Genomic DNA, 15982 nt, shown 5'->3' with positions numbered 1-15982 from the left:
CATATTATTGAGGTTGGTACTATAAAACTGTGAAAAAGATTAACTCGACAATGAACAACAAATGCATTTAATGTTTAATTGATTTTGTAAATTAATCATTTGCATAGATTTTAGAAATAAGGTATATCATAAAGAATTTTTGTATACTTTATCATAAGTATATTTTACTATCGGTGTTACCCTTGAACCTCCTTTTGATGCAAGTACTAGTATAATCATGCAAGAACTAAGCATGTTGATGTACAATAAATTTGTGTTCATGAGTTGATTGTAAATGGACAAATTGAATTGAATTGAGACTCAAGTAAATGTTGCAGATTATCTCACCAAACCTATGAGCATTGAAAATTTTACTTGGTGCAGTAAGGCCACAGGTCTTATTTATTGTTCCTAGTTGATTGCATGATGGTGTGATTCCCCTAGCTCTTGCAAGGTATTCAAGAAGTGGGAGAATGTTGGGAATTAAGATGTCTCAACCTTACCAATTCTAGATTATGTATTTAATATTACTTTACATTTTCTCATGGTTATTTGTCATTCATGTAATTAAATAATTGTGCTCCAACATAAGGGGCGTGGGTTTTATTAGTTAGCAATGTTGCCATATGTTGGTGCCTTAAAAATCAAGTTTTTAGTTGTCAAAAGATGCCCATCAAGTGTTATAACATCTACTGCCTATTTTTAGGGATGTTATGACAATTGTAAGGGCTAAGAGTGGGGTGAATCATTTTTGATGTGAGAATCAATGATTATGGCATGCATAAGAGAATCCTTACATTGTTATTAATAGTATATCATGCATGTAAGAGTATCTCCTATATTTGGGGGATTCTTATTACAACTTGTAATAAGGTTTAATTTCATGTAAGAGGCTATGTTTGGCATGTAGGGGTCATATAGAGTTTTACAATGGTTTTTTGGAACCTTGTTTTGGCCCATGGCAATGTTTTATGGTGGTAAATTGAATCCACAAGGGTCTATTTATTGAAGGTTTGAGTTGGAGACAAAATAAGTTGTTTTACAAGTACACAAATGCTACCGAATTAATGCAAGATTGGGGAAATATTTTTTTTTGTAATCTCTTTGAAGAGTAATATAGATTTTCCCTCTTTTCTTGGTGGAGTTTTTTTTCAAAAGGGTTTCTTCATGTGACCATAATGTTATGTGTTTATTGTTTTGTGGTGTTATCATTTAATGTTATAGTTGATTTATTTCATATGATAAAGCATTGTTAAATCTTATTTACAATTTGATTTGAAGCTTCTATTATTGTTCTCCAACTCTTCTTTTCTAATAGAGGGAACATCTTGAGTCCTTCATTCTTGTCACATATAATTTATTTTTCATTTCTTTTTCTCTCTTTGGAGAGGAGATTTGTCCCACTAGGTTTTCTCATTTTCTCCATTTGTGAGAGTTGCATTGCTTTGCATTGCTTTGAACATGAGTACATGATCAAGCCTAGTTGTCGAGACTCATTTATGTATGCATTTTGCATTCATCTTTAGCTTACCCCTAAGTTAATATTAAGGGGGGTGTTGGCATAATTAAAACATTTATCTAATTATTTATTCATCGAGATCTTTAATAGTTTTTCACTTAAGCTAAACTTGGATGCTTTTTCTATTATCTAAAGTTTGTTTTTTAGTTATAGTTAAGCTTGTTTTAGCTCCTAATTTGCATTACTTTAGTTCTCATAATTTTAGCATTAGGGTTTTGAATAGGTAGGGTTTCATTCTTCCTTGATAAGGATTCTTTTATTCATTTTAATTATATCTCCAACAATCTTGTGTGCAATAATAAAGAATTCACAGGTTGTTATTGAGCATATTATCATTGCTTGATCTCTTTTGTGTGACAATTGTTTTTCTTGCAGATAATTATTGGGTCCTATTGTTGATCATCAAATTCTATAGTTACATTGAAAACTATTGCAGTTTTAGTTGTGCCTACAAGCACCCATTTTGAGTATTTTGGGTTTCTCGTAATGAGTGTATGGGAGTGTTTGGGCAGCCTTCAAGCCATGATTTGCTACTATTTATTTATTTTTTTAATTTTTATGTGTACCTGCAATAAGAACGCTATTGTGAAGCTTAATGAGTTATCTTGATAGTTGTTGATCCTTTAGTGTGTGTGTTGGCTTCAATTTTGGTCATTTTTTTTAGTCAAGTCACAACAAATATATATTGTTGTTATATAAAATCCATGTCAAAATATGTTGTGAACATTTTATATCTGTTGCACAAATTTTCAACTTTAGTTGGGTGTTATTTGGTAAAAATTTATGTCTACTCGATTTGTGTGTTTATTCTTTGTTGCAAATCTAATTTAAAGATCACAAGAGTTTCAAATCTGATCAATTTTAGTAGAAGGGACATTATAGTGGTATCAGAGCTTTGATTATGTCAACTTGAGGATTGAATCAACTTGCCATCCTGTAGGGTTTCAATTTTTGATCATATGAGATTTATTTAAATCTCTCACCAAAAGTTTGGTCGATAGAAATTGAGCACAAAATTTTTTTAAATTGGTTTGATAAATATTTGATAAAATCTATAAACTATAAGAGGGAACTTTCTTTTTCTAGTATGTGAAGTTTATAGGAAAAGAAATGCCTCAAGAATGAGAAATTTTCAAATATTTTGAGGTATATCTTTAGAGGGTAGATTTGAAGTACCATTTGATGAGTACTTCATGACAAGGAAAAAGGAAGAGGATAAGTTGAACAATGCTTTAAAAAGAAGAGAGCAAGAAGAACAAGTCAAGGTTGATCAAAAGGCTTTACGAATTAAATCAATGAGGAGCTAAGAAACTATACCCATTAATCTAAAGGTGAAATTTCATTGCTAGAAGATCAAAATTTAAGTTCTAGAATCATTATACGATGCAGCCCAAAAATTATGGAGTCAAGGATGAAGGTTTGAATTTACAAGAAATAATGAAGGAAGATGATTTTGGGACTATACTTTCAGAAGTTTTAGTAGAGAAGTTTGTTGATCTTGGAAGTGGAACGAAGGAGCATGTATGTGACAACTCTATTGGAAGCTTGAAGTTGTGAGAATGATGGCATCAAGTATATAATAACCATACCTCTAGTAGTTAAGATGGATGAATACGTTAATTGCAACCCAAGGTATGATTTAATATTTTATGCCATGTCTCTACAAGATTTTTATAAGTTTGGAAAATTTTCTAAAAAGCAAGATAGGAATAAGGATGTAATTTGCAGGTTAGAGTAAGAGGGAATATTAATTCCAAGTTAACATTTCTTAGGCATATGATACCCAAGCGATAATCTATTGTAGGATATTTCATATGATTTTTCCATACTCCCTTATTCATGCATGTTGGAGCATGAATCATGGATAGAAAGAGGTTTAGAAATAATTTGTGTTGATGCTTTCATCTTTAAAGCTCTAGGTAGATTGTTTCATTGATGAGCTTCCATTCAAATAAATAATAGTGTTGAAGGGAGGATCAAAATTTTTAGAAATAAAGGATGCAATAGAATATTGGTATGACTCCAAGGTGACTAATACTCTAAACTCAAATCATATCATCGACACTCTTGACACACAAGAGAATGCAACATTGAGGAAATTTGATGGATCTATGGAGGTCATCAACTCATGTCTTGCATTTTACTTCTATTTTATCACATCCATGTGTAGAAGAGTACGATGTTGCAGGAGAAGCCAAGTGGACAACAATTTGTTTGATAATGAAGACTATGCAGGTTGTGATTTTCACTGGTGTGCATCATAGATCTCATTCGATTATTCCATTGTGTCCATATCAATAAAGAAGAGTGTCTAGACATATGCCTCAAGGATCATCTTTGGAGAAGATATTTTAGCATACCATTAATTGCGAAGACATCAATATTATTTCTGTTGGTAAACAGATTTGTCCCTTTCTTAAAATCTTAACAATTATCTTCTTTAAGCAAAATATGACTCTATTTCATCCTTTTAAAAGGAAACAAACTATCAATAGTTGAATGAATTAATAAAAATTCAACCTTTGCATTAGAGGGCAGCTCCCCGTATGATTTGCAATGAATTTATCATACAAATGATATGCTAATATTTTTTACCAGAAAGCATTGAAAGGCCTCAGCATTCATTCGTCAACACAAATAAATGCCTTCAAAACTATAAGCATAGGATATCTTCTGAAAGAATATTCAAAGAGAGTTCACAGACTCTGATGTATAAACATATTCGCTGAATAAATTCAAAACAAAACAGAGGCTCAACAAATACTGATGGCTGACCAATACTCTCTCATGCCTCACACGGCAAGGGGGATCAAGCAAATCAATACAATGCGAGTCTTCCAATAACTAATAATAACCATGAACTGAGGAAAAATATAGAGATAACTGATCACAAAATTATAATTATGCCCATAACAACTTCCTCAAGAAAGAATACGAATCTCCAAACACACAGATTCAAAGATTGCGTAACACAATATTTCATTGATAATCAGTCATTGTATTTTCCAAACAATTCATATGAGAAATCAAAATATTATCTTCTGCTACTAAAAATCACAGTTTTCGGAACCCATACAAAGACAAGCTTTTTAGCTTAAATAGCCACCAGGCTCATAGTTTTTACATAATCAAATAGCATTTACTTTCATCCAAGTGAAAGAAACCGTTTGAAACAACATAAAAGAAAACTAAATTAACAGCCACTAAGAGGCTGACATTTCATCTTCGGATCAGCTAGGCTTCCATCGTGGCAGAGGAGGTTATGGATCTGTCCTGCTTTGCCGCAAGACCATGCCATTCCAGGTGCATTGCCGAGAAGTTTAGGATGACTTGGAAATAAGGCAGACCAATGTGCAGGATTCTCTGCTTCCACCCTTCTTTGTCCATGTTTACATGTGCAACTTTCGCTTTGTGAACCTCTAAATGGTCCGAACAGACAATGAGCATTGATTCTATCCTTGCCACCTTTGAAAAGTCATCTGTGGTCAAGGATTTTGTTGTCTGAATGAATTGGATCCTCTTGAAAAATCTTAGTCATGTCTGCAGCCTTTTCAATTGCCTTGGCACCCTCCTTCATGAGCTGAATATCGATACACTTGAGGTCTTTATGCATCGTATCGATCAAGTCGGTCAATCATTTGAGAAGCTTGGTGGATTCTTCATGACCTTGCTTGATGATCGAATTGTGTCATTCCACATTTTTCTTTGACACGTATAACACATTGTCATCCAAGTTCTCCACCGGTTTTTCAGCCAGAAATTTCATCACTCCATATTTATGAACATCGTTCATCTGTGCAAGGACTGCTACCCACTTGATCCTTTCTCTCTTCCAAGCGACCGTTTCCAATTCAAGCTCTTTACTCATGGTTTCAGCATCTTTATAAACTTTAACTAGATTCATAATATAATATGACCCCTGTTGTATTATCATGTCCAACCATTTATTGAACATCTCTGTCACTACCTAATCTAGCATTTTCTAATTTGCTGGAGATTTAGGGTCGAATGACACTTGTATCTGTGACAATGGTTGGGGGTTTGGGTTGTGGATGGCATTGATGTACTCTGCCATCTGGGTGACAACTTGCTTCAGTTCTCTTTTGTCCTTTTCATCTTTCCACGTCCTTGAGATTATCCTCTTCATGGAGGATTCCATATGCTTAACATCTACAGCCCTTGAAGCAACCCCCAAATCTATCTTTTCCATAGTAAAATCGTCCTCTGTAGCCTTCTCTGCATCTCTTCCTAGAATGGGTTTGGCTACTTTGGTTGTCCAGTGACCTATTGTTTCATCTACATCAAGCATTGCTTGTGTTTTGAGCTTTTTTGGCTTTGACGCCTTTCCCAGGCATCTGCTAACCATGTCCTCCATTGGAATTGTGACCAACACCACACTCTGTTTCTTTCCAATAGCAGCTTCCAACCATCTTGGTGTATTTGCAGGTTCCTTAGGTGGCGGAGTTGTCTGTGCATCTGGTGAAGTGACAATTACCAAGGTGTTCATGGAATCTTGTCGAATTTCCTCTTCCTTATTTGTGTCCATTTCCTACATCTTGGGCTCATCTTGATCCTGTAGATCCATTGTTTGTTCAAGCTCCTCATTGGGGCCCAAGTCTACAACATCCTGTTTCAGGATAGGCTCCCTACTCTTCTTTTTTCTCCTGGACCGAGTTACTTGAGCAACTGTGAGACCGAATGGCGACCTTTTTGACCTTCTAGGTTGAATTTTCTCTACAACAGGCTTTGAAACACCTGCAATATCAGTAATCTCGTTAGTGGCAAAAAGAGGAGATTGAATCACAATGTGTGAATCAATTCTTGGCTCATGTGAGGACATGTGAGGTTCCTCCTTAAACTTCTGGTTCCTCAACCATCTCTCTATTCTCCTCACAACATTGAAGGTTCTAGTTTGGACACTATCATCTTCCTTTTTGTTCCAATCAATTTCTGGAATCAGTTTTCCCTGGACTTTTGTATCAAACTCAGGGTCTAAAACATCCTCTTCTGTATCTTCTGATACTCCAGAGATATTAATTGGAAGCCTCATGGTAGTTATCTGTTGCAGAGTGAATCTGGATCAGTCTCTTTCTTACTTCATACTCATCACTACAGTTCTCCCAATAATCCTCTAATTGAGGTTCATGACAAAACTGACTATCTACATTTAGGTTCTCCATTGCATAACCCCTGCTATCAAACTTTCACCTTGCCACATATGGCTACAGGTTCATCCTTTTGAACTCTAGCTCTAGGTACAAGGCATCTGATACAGACTTACAACTATAGTATTCGAGTTCAACTGGGAATACAACTCCAGACTCGCCCTTCGCTCCTAATCTTTTATCAATGTGGGCCAACTGCCTGCTCACCTTTATAAGCATGTAGCTGTCAAAAGCATACCTGGGCAGCTTGAATGGTTGGCCCTCAAAGCCACCTACCCATATGTAAGTAAACCAAGGAAATTGAATAAAGAAACTCCCATATATACTCACAAATTTCATAGCTTCAACAGACATCCTCCTATTTACATCACCTTGGAGCTCAAAGGCAAGTCTTCCCACGAAGACTCCATTCCACCTGTCAATTTGTTCGACATGTCTTTGTTGTTGTAATAGGGGGTAATAATTGTATACCCTCATTCCATCAATCCAGGGTTCATTAGATAGTAGAGGCCAATCCCTTGTGCAAGCTAAAATGTAGAAAAGATAGGAAGACATATAAAACCCTAACATCCCCACAAAATTGCTCATTCCTTCGTGAAGTCTCTCTGCAATTACCTGAGACCAATCCAAAAATCTGTCACCGGATAGAACCACTTGGATGAAAAAGTACATCCAATCCTCCCAGTAGAAAGAATGTGAGTTCCCCTTTACTCTGTTCAAAATAATAACAATATCTCGCACCTCTATGATGAAGTGCTCCCTGGTCAGTGGCTTGGGTAACCATGAACCTCCTTTCTAAATCTTCAAGAGCCAATTACTAGCAATTACTCTCCTATACTTGTTCTTCTTTTCTGAGAAATAGGCATATGAATTCCCAATAGTCCAGTCCTCATACTCATCCTTGTGCAGAATACCCATTGCTGCCATTACCGTTTCTCTATTAATACTGACTAGCACCTCACCATCGCTGGTTCTGATACATCAGTTCTCAGAGTCATATTTGTTCATGCAAGCCATTACTAAATCTGGACACGGTGCGACAAGCAAGAATGCAGCAGCCTCCACAAGACCACTTTTAACTATTTTCTCCATTAATGAACCGGTCTGAGGGTTCTTAGTTCTTTCTAGAAAATCCCCTAAATCTACATGAACCAAGGAGGTGTCTTCTAATTCTGGCAAAATACTCACTAGACATGAGGTTTGGCCAAGCTTTGGCAGCATTGGCCTCATACTGCCTATCTATACTCTTAACCAAGAAATTCTAAAAACAAGGCAATATCCTACCCCAACACTTCAGAGATTTTCCTTTTCTATAATCCTCAGAACTTAAAGAAACACAACTTAGGAGGAATCAATTGAACTTACCTGTTACCACCATGAAAACTAGAAATTCTTCCAGAGAACAGAGCTGGTTTTACCTTCGGCGCCTCCAATTTGCTCAAGAATGGCAGTTGCAACCTTCTCAAATATGGAAATAAATTCATACACATTTCCTTCAATCAGACGGGAAAATATCTATAGAGCCACACATGCATCATCATGATTTACCCAAACGTGTGAAGTAACGGTGAAATAACAAAAATCTAACACCTTCTTAATTATCCATCACTTCTGCACAAGTAATTGATGTTTTCATGATTACTTTCCATATTTAGAATTTTAAATTGTCGAATAAGAGAATATTCCTTCTTGTCGCGCTACTTTTATTTTCACCAAAAGGCCTTACAGTTAGTTTTGAAATGAACCCATGAACCTTGAACCTTTGAACCTCTTGACAAAAAGTTCAACGGTTCAAGTTCATTTAAGAGATACAACAGTGACTGAGCGACACACACAACAACACCGGGAACGAGCAACAATAAGGACTATTAAACATGAACCTTGAACCTTTTGAACCTCTTGAAATTTGGTTCAAGGTTCAAGACCACATATCAACTTAAAACATAAAAACTCACGCTCATTATATAACGATACATTGCCATGACTCACAAAAGGCATTTTGAACCTTGAACCTTTTGAACCGCTCAAAATTTGGTTCAACGGGTTGAAAACTTCAAAGACCACAAACAAAAGCGCACTTGTTCACACGATGACAAAGACCACAAATGACTCTTTTTTTTAAAACGCGCTTTGAACCTTGAACCATTTGAACTTTTTAGAAAGAGTTCAACAGTTCAAGTACAAGGGAAAACTAATGACCCGACGAAAGTAAAAGGCACAAAAGGAAACTTGTGAGTATGAATACTTAAACGGGAAAAATTGCGGGGGAACTAACAATTTCATATAGTGGCATCATGTTATTCTCAATTATTTGTTTACAAGGAGTACATGGAGCACAAGATCTCTCTTTGTGGGGTGACTTTCTGATTTGCGACGAATGAGGTGATAAATTTCGACTTCATTATTGTTGATTATAAGTTGGTCCTTAAGAATTTTTGGAAAATATGCTTGGGAGTTCTTGGAAATATCTATGGGTATATAATAGCAACAAGAGTTCTTTTACAAGGCACCTTCTAGGGGGTTTGACAACACACACTTAGATTTGGATATTAGCACTCAAGGATATGTTGTTTTAAGAATATGTGATATGAATTTTTTCTTTTATGAAAAGGTAATTGGTATCACAAGAAAAATCCAAGGAGATGTTCAGTTTGTCATAGTGGTATTACATAATACTTGTGTAATGATTCTTAGAGAGTTGCTAATTTTGAAAGTTTGCTATAGTATACAAGTGCTTATGGAAGGAATATTAATAAGTGTATGGTTAATCTAGGTTTTCCTATGGCCTATATTGATGATGCATTATATTGTTGATCATGTATATTTTCCAACTTTGTATGGCTCGTTGCAATTTTGCACACGTATACGAGGTGACACGAACACCTTCATAAGTGTTGTAGCTCATGTTCTAGTTGAATTTCAAGTTCGGAAAGAAATGATCCCCAATTTGTGACTACTCATAGACATATTGCATCTCTTATATGGTTCCTTACCCATCTTAGAAGGGACACATCATGGTTTGCTACTAATTTGGTCATTTATGCAATTATTTCATCATTGGTACAAATTCGACAAATATGGAAAGAATTTGGAGAATTGGGTCAGTAAAGACTGTGCATGATATGTTAAAAATGGGAGACATGGGTGTTGACCATTTCTAGTGTCTACAACAAGAGATAGTGTTGATTCTTGTAACTAGTGTTCCAACAACTCAGATAAAAAGGGTAATTGTTTCCGAATTGCACATTCATTATTTTGAGGATTCTTTTGATGTTGTAATATTCCATTGTGTTGCATAAATCAAAACTATATCATTAGAAAAGGTTGTAAGAACTTTTGGTTTAGCTTTCTCTGACCGTGCACACACAGTTTTGGAAAAACATTGAAAGGGGAAAGACTGCTAATTGAAGAAGATTTGTAATATGGGATATGAGGTTGCATATTAAATATTTGTGTCATGATATTGCACAACATGAACATTTTTCAGGAAATTTTCAAGATGCTTGAGAGGAAAAAGCAACTTCATTCAAATAGGATCAAGGCTTCATATGTAGTTTGATATGATTGATTAGCGTGGCAATGAGATATTGGAGCTACATGTTTACAATTGCTTGAGGACAAGAAATTGTAGGGAGGACTTGTCATGTCCCCTTTTTAAAAATAGCAAGCTATCTGTCCCAAAATGGCAAACCAAGTTTTATCGATAGACCAAGAATAACATTAAATTTGGTGATATGGTTTGAACAAAGATATTATTTCCTCACCAATAATAAATAAATTAAATAATCTTTCCAATTTGTGGCATTGGAAATGTGAATGTTTCTTTTGGCATGTTTGGTGGCTCTTTGGAAGCCTATAGCAAGTTGTTAAACTTTTGGTTTTGGGTGCATGTAAAACCCATTTTTCTTTATCAAAAACAACTAATCCACAATACTCAAAGCAATATTAACATGAGGAAAGCAACAAAATCCTTTATGCACTCCTGAAAAAATACCATAATTGATCATAGACAACTTGTCACCCAAGAAAACCTATCCAAATAACTGTAAAACTAATATCAAACTACCAGAAACATTCTACAATATTCAACATATCTATCTAGAACATATCTAGTGCAAAATCATATTCAAAACCATAATAGTCAGCAACAATAACAACACCACTTCCCAACCAAACAAAGAATATTAATCCTTTAGAAATACCTCATGTCATCAACCCAATCCATCTAGAAAGCACAACATCAATCTGCAAATAACTATGTAGCCTATAATCAATTAGATAGACATCTAGACCAACAACCAGATGCAATGAGACATCAAGAACATGAACCAAAATAAATTGTCAAACAAAATACAACACCATACACTTATGTTATAAATCACTTTTGTGTCATTAAGTAGAAACAATGAAATCACAATACTACCAAACCATAACAATACATCATATTACATCATAATACATATGAACCAAACCAATAGTCAAACAAGTCACCTGGATATTAGCACCAACAACTCGACCATCAACCTGACCATCAACAATAGGTTTGATATCAATGACAACAAATATGTACATGTGTAACAAAAAGACAAGAAGAGAGAGAGAGAGAGAGAGAGAGAGAGAGAGAGTTTAATATTTGAAGTTACATGATACAATAAATTTAGATAGAAAAGTAAAGACGGATACCTATTTTTTGTTTCCAATATCTTTGCACTCTTTCTTCATGTAATATTTGTTCCTTTGCAAGTGAATTCTTTTTTGCACACTTTCTTTGTCTTGTCCTTTTATTTCCCATCTCCTTTTCTTGAAAATGTGGTCCTTAAAAATTCCACTCCATTATTTCAATTTTCTTTGTAGAAGAAAAATGTGAATTAAAATTCCTATTTTATTTTGAAAAATGAAAAAATAAAATTCTATTTATATATGATTATGAATTGAAAAAGAAGATTGAAGCCAGCTAGGGGTTTAAATGTACACCAACAATTAAAATGTATTGGGTTTGAATGAACATGATTGTTACAAAAAAAAGTTTGTGCATGTTAAAGGGGTTCGATTGAACAACCCTTCACCCCTAATATGTTCATTTCAATCCTCTTCATTCGAAGGGGTGTTCTATCAAACCTCCTCTCTTCTTCTAACTTTCTATATATTTCTGATTTTCGAAGCTCAAATTGAAGGTTCAAATGAAAGTAACTTGGCAAACCAAATTGTTGGGTGGTAGTCATTGAAACAAGGTTTCTAACAATTATAATTTTAATATATAATGATTTTATTATGATTTTTTTAATAGTTATACTAAATATAGGTTTTTCATCGAACATCAACTTCTTTATTCTACATAAGAGGAAAAATTATAAATTAATTTAAAAAATTTTAAAATATTTGTGCACTAGGTATTGATGTCCTTATTCCAACAAAAAAATTTTTGATACATAACAAGTTACGTCCAATGACATACACCTCTGTCTAAATTATAATTACTTCGACTTCAAAACTTAATTTATAAAAATTTAATAAAACATTATGAAACCAAATGCAAATACTACATATCAGTTTTGCAAATCTAAATTTGAAAGAATCATAATTTTATCCCCTGTAGAAAAAAAGTTGTACGCAATGACATGCAACTCATTTTCAAAAAAGATGTTTTATGTAAAAAACTACTTTTCGAAGGAGGTGGAAAAAGATGCAATTTGATTCCAATTTTTTTTAAAAATAAATAAATTAAAATCTGAATTCAAAATGTCACAAATCACTAGTTTTCATCATCTTCAAATTCCTTGTAGTTTAATAGCTATAGGTGTCAGAATATGAAGATTTAGTTTAAAATGTTCATTTCAATGTCAAGTTTGAACAAAATTTGGATCACCCCTGATTTCTTGCAACTTTTTTAGAGATTGGAGGTGGCTTCTAGGTTGTAATATAAAATATTTTCCTCTTAAGCTAATCTATCACAAACTTTTTTCTCCAATCCAAATTCAATCAAGGTTAAATTTGAAATGGAGAGTGAATTGGTCCAAGTTCAAATCATTCAATTTTTTGCTTAGAAAATAATCCACTATAAGATTGTATTTTATCAAAATCTTATCCTCAACGTATTTTAATATGTATATTTGGTTACTTAGATGTAAATTTATTTTCTTTAATGTTTTATCTCCTACAAAAGTAATTATGCATGCCCTATTTTTCATTATTATTTTACAACTCATCTTTTCTTAAAGCCTTGAAAGATAAACTCAATTTAGAGCTCAAGACATAACTTTATATAGTCAGTCCCAATTGACGGCTATTGCTCAAGACCATAATGGATCTCTACACACAATTGTGAACATCATTGCAGAGGAGCATGTGCTTGATACTCTTGGAGAAAAATGATCATCCTTATTGTAATTGTAACTTTCACTTGTTTTTTAGTTGTGTTTTGCTAATATGCTCCTCATTGTAATGCTTTATGACAACGTAACCAGATTAAGTTTCTTCTTTCAAGATGTATATATTAGTAGATTTATCTATTGCACATTATTTCTTCATTTAATATATGCATTTTTTCAATAACAAAAAAAAGAATCAAAATCTCTATCAAATCAATTAGATTCATTACTTATCTTAAAGATAAATACCCTTCATCCACATTTTATTTCCTCATAACACAAATTATACAATTGCCATTACAACAACTTTAAATTATTTAATCTAAATACATAAATGTTTTAATACCTTCACTTGTTTACTTAAGCAAAGGAAAGATTCTTTTAGTTTACAAACTCAAAGTGCATTTAAATAATCTATGAAAAATCAAGTGTTTAATTTTAGTGTGCTTAAGTCAATGAAGTCACAATAATTTGCCTATCAATATTAGATATCTTAAGTCTTCATTTGCTCATCTCTCACTTCAAGTTTATTTATCTTTCCGTTTATATCTAAGTTTGCTGTATACCACTATTTCTTTTGATCTTTTACATAACTTTTGAATGCTTCATTCAAACCATTTTTTAAAAGTTAGGCCGGATCATATTTAGTGCACTTATGTCAGCGAGATCACGATAGGGTAGACAGTATCAAATTATTTAGTATGCAAGGGATTATTAAATCATGTTAAAATCAGTCAATGGAGTTGGTAATGGGAAACAGCGCGGAAGGCTTCCGGAAGATGCATTCAACTGTGTTGTCACAACAATCATAATAATAATAATATTATGACTCCAACAATGTGGGACAGATTCTTCCAACTAATATATATAAATAATTAAATTAAAAATTAATTGTTTATGAATTTTAGTGTTTCGAGACTACGAAGACAGGGACTGCTGCAAAAGTCTGTGCAGAAACTGGCACAAGAACTTGTGAAAATATGTGTATTTCTAAGTTAAATTGAGTCAATGGAGTTTGTTATGGGAAATAGCATGGAAGGCTTTCAGAAGACGTTCAATATGACTCAGTAAGACGCGTTCAATCAGAATTATAATCGTTAAAAAACTATTTGCTTGGGGTTTATTAAACATAGTTAAACCTATGAAATTTTGTGTGATACAACAATGTTAAAATAAGCAAATGGAGTTAGTTATGGGAAACAGCGCCGAAGGCTTTAGGAAGACGCGTTCAACAGTCGACTCACAATCATAATAATGTGACAAATGATATTTAAATATTCCAAGTAGTTTCTGGATTTGATTTAAATATTATAAAAGATATTTAAATATTCTTTTATTAGTTAGTAAGTGCTCAAATATCAGAACAAATCCGTTTAAAAACATTACAACAATGTTTTCCTAAATTTTCTTTTTCAATAAAAAATTAATTTAAATTTTTATAAAAAAACTTTAAAAGAGTTTTTGAATTTTTTACATAAATGAAATATATTCTTTATTTAGCAACAAATCTCACATATAACTTATTGAGTTGTTAAAAAATAATTTTTATTTAATCTTTTAGCTGCAATCATAATTACAATAATTAATAATAATTATATTTAATTATTATATTAAATTATGAATACTATTAATTATTTTGATTATAATAATTTTAATTAATAATTATATAGTTAAAAATTTTGAATAATTATAAATTAAAAAAATAATTCACTAAAATTAGAATTATAATATAATTGATTAAAATATTTATAACGATAAATTATAATAATTTTAAACTAAAAAGTCTCTTATATAAAAGATAATATTAATTTATTAAATATTATTTAAAATTTAAAATTATTATATTTATAACATATAATCCAATTTAATATGATTATATTCATCTCATGTTAGCTTCCTTGCAATAAAATTTATCATGTGATTTACTTTTTCTCACTTTTTTTGTATTAGTAAAAGTTGTACATTTAAATTTATTTTTATTTAAAAAATAAAAAATTTGCCTCAAACGAGCTCTATCACACCCAAAGTGTTTTAGCCAATCAATTTGTCTAAAGTTAATTTTTACAATTTAAAAACTTAGAAAAATTACATAGAAGCTTTATGAATTTTATTTTATTTTTTAAATAAACAAATACTCACTTTTTTTTTTACTAACAAATAATCACTTTTAATTGGTTGAAATATTTTTTTAATAGCCAATTAAATTAATCTCATTGTAATAGTACAAGGCTAATGGCAAGTACAAGTAAGTCTACCAATAGTATATTCTTCTATTTAATTTTTCTTCGTAATTTTATTTTTCTTAGATTTTATCATTATTAATTGTTTGTTATAAGGCTTACTAGTTTAATTTTAAGATCTATCCTTCTTTTATTAGAATTTTAGATTTGATTTCTAATTATTTATATTAATTTAAAGATCTTGTTAGATTTTTGGCTTCTATTTTATTTGTATCATTACAATATCCCTCCATCCTTTATAGACTTTAACTCATCTTGAGACACTACTTCATGCCATCACACTACTCTTATTTTTCTCTTTAGGGTTTTATTTATTAATTTATTGATAAACTGGTTGATTTTATGTTAAATCTTACAACCCTTGTACATTCTTTGGCCTTTAGGCTATATGACTTGATGACTTGTTTGCATGGCAAGCTCTCATGTACATTTCATGTTCCCTTAGGAAGAATCCCTTGCTAGAATCCTTAAGTTACCAAATATGGTGAGAATGGTGTGCTTCATCATGTGTTATTCGGTACTACTATTCTTACTCTTGATATTATGCTTGATGTTGAGAACTTTAACTATTATGGACATTAAATAGGATAATATTTTGTGAATGATCGTGCTAACTTTTTATGGACAGTCCTACACATTTGGTTCAATCTTTTCATGACTTATTTATCACTAAGTCATATGATTTGGAAATGGCTCAAAGTATTAGTGTGA

The sequence above is a fragment of the Cryptomeria japonica genome, unplaced genomic scaffold (assembly GCF_030272615.1).
Source record: "Cryptomeria japonica unplaced genomic scaffold, Sugi_1.0 HiC_scaffold_78, whole genome shotgun sequence".
NCBI lineage: Eukaryota > Viridiplantae > Streptophyta > Pinopsida > Cupressales > Cupressaceae > Cryptomeria > Cryptomeria japonica.
This window is presented reverse-complemented; position numbering follows the sequence as displayed.